Here is a 2,612-nt window from a genome sequence, read left to right as displayed (position 1 = left end):
TCAAGACAGGACAAAAATCCTTAAAACCAGAAAACAAAGCCTAGAAGAAAATCGGCAATGTTTTAGTCAAAAGTCATAAGATTCTATTTCACCAGTTCAGTCTCATGTCCTTAATCAGAAGATATTCTGTTGTGGTCCAATCTTTCTGATTAAATTTTGGGATTCAGCTCCAGACTTGTGCCTATGATTAAGTTGAGCATTTTATTAGTTGTTTTAGAACTCTTATTTCTGTTTCTGTGTGTCTGTATTTAGCTCTCCTAGCACAGCACCCCCTTGAGAACTTATTGGAGAGCTGGTCTGGTGTTGGTAAATTCTTTCAGGTTTTGTTTATCTGAGAATGTCCTTGTCTTTTCTTCCCATATGAAGGATAATCTTGCCAGGTACAGTATTCTTGGTTGAAATTGCTTTTCCCTTAACACTTTGAATGTATTTTCCATTCTTTCCTTGCTTGCATTGTTTCCAATGAGAGGTCTGCTGTTAACCTGATGGCATAGCCTCTGTAGGTATCTTGACGTTTCTCTCTTGCCAATCTTTGTATCTTGTCTTTGTGTTTTTGGTCAATCTGGCTATAATGTGTCTTGGAGAAGATCTTCTTGAGATGATTCTATTTAGTCTTTTGTATTTCTTGGGACTGGATCTTTGAATGCCTCTCTAGGTTTGGAAAGTTTTCTTGTAGGATTGCATGGAATAGAGTATCATTGCCCTTATGAGTCTCTTCACCTTCTGGGATACCAATTATCTGGATGTTTGGACGTTTGATGGTATCTAGTATTTCTCTTATATTATTCTCATTTTGGGGGGCAATTTTCTCAGTCTTTGTGGTAGATTTTTTTTAGGCCAGTGATTCTATCTTCTACATCTGAGATTCGATTTTCTGTATGATCTAGTCTGCTTTTAATATTTCTGGGGGCAATTTTCTCAGTCTTCATGGTGGATTTTTCTAGGCCAGTGATTCTATCTTCTACATCTGAGGTTCGATTTTCTGTATGATCTAGTCTGCTTTTAGTACTTTCAAGAAAGGTTTTGATATTTTTTTGCTTTCCCATATTTCTTGTGACCTTGTGGTGATTTCTGGTCATCTGATGGATTGTGCATTTCTTTCTAATTCTTGAAGTTCAATCTGAGTGTTCAGAGGTGTGCAGGAGGAGGTGAACTGCAATCTATCTTCCGTTTCATTTTTCACTCTTTGTCCGTCAGATTCAGTGGGAATTGAGGAATATTCTGACCCTAACTGCATTCAGATGTCTGGTTACTGTTCACTTTGACTGTCTAAGACACTCAGCACATGGAGGCTGAGCAGCCAAGGAATGAAGTTAAAGGAAAAAGGAAAAGAATTAGAGAGGGGGAGAGAATAAAAGAAAAAAAAAAGACAATAAAAAGTTTTATATTTCAATTTTAAAAAGTTAAAACAGCACATATTTCACAGCTCAAGTTCTCAATTGCCATCTCTGGATGGGCCTGGGTTTGTGCCTTTCCTCAATGGTAGGGGGAGAGACACAAATCAGCATGATAAAGGGGAGCCTGGAGAACCAAGAGAATACTTTACCTTACATAAAATTTAAAAAATAAAACAAAAAGACACAGGGAGACACAAAAATAGAGGGAGAAGTCTCAGCAGAAGATCTTCATTTTCAGTCCCTGAGAGCAATAATTCACAGCTCAAGGTCCAGATATGTATATGTTTAGTTTTCTAAGAAACTGACAAACTGTCTTCCTGACTGGCAATCCATTTTACATTTCCAAAGTATGAGAGACCTAGTCTCTCCACATCCTTGCCAATGTTTGATGCTGTCACTGTTTTTCATTTTAGCTGTTTGTGTGTGTGTGTGTGTGTGTGTGTTTTGAGGTTTGTTTGGTTTTTTTTTTTAGAGGTTTTTGCTATAGGGCGCGTGCGCTCACCAGACAGACAGAAATCACTTCCCAGGGGGGATGGCCACACTGCAATCCCTTCTCCTCCATTCTCCTCTCGGGATCTTGGGCACACATGCACACACAGTTGGCGTGAGTCCTAAGACACTGGGTCCGGGATACGAACTGCGGTCAACTACGTGGGAGTCCAGCAACATAGCCATTATGCTAACTGCTGGTCCTGAGGTTTCTTTTTAAGAAAGATTTTTGCTATAGAGTGCATGTGCTCGCTGGAGCGACAGAGGCAGAGACAGAAAGTGATAAATCACCCTCTCCCCAGGGGAATGGCCACACTGCAATCCCTCCTCCTCCATTCTCCTCTCAGGATCTTGGGCATGCATGCTTACTTGCCCAGCGTGAGTTTTAAGTCACCAGGTTCAGGACTCGAACTCTGGTCAACTGTGAGGGAGTCCAGCGACGTAACTATTACACCATCTGCTGGTCCCCATTTTAGCTGTTCTAGTAAGTGTACAGTGATGGTCTTAATTTGCATTGCCCTAATAGCTAATGATGTTTAACATCCTTTTATGAGCTCATGTGCCATCTGTTATCTCTTTGCTGAAATGTCTCTTTAGGTCTTCTGTCTGTATTCTAATTTATTTACAATTATTTGAGTGTTAAATTTTGAGAGTTCTTTATATAACCTAGCTAATAGTCCTGTTGTAGAAAATACGTAGTTTGAAAATATTTTTTCATGGTTTGTA

Source organism: Tupaia chinensis, unplaced genomic scaffold (assembly GCF_000334495.1).
Source record: "Tupaia chinensis unplaced genomic scaffold, TupChi_1.0 Scaffold000386_1, whole genome shotgun sequence".
In the NCBI taxonomy this organism is placed as follows: Eukaryota; Metazoa; Chordata; class Mammalia; order Scandentia; family Tupaiidae; genus Tupaia; species Tupaia belangeri.
This window is presented reverse-complemented; position numbering follows the sequence as displayed.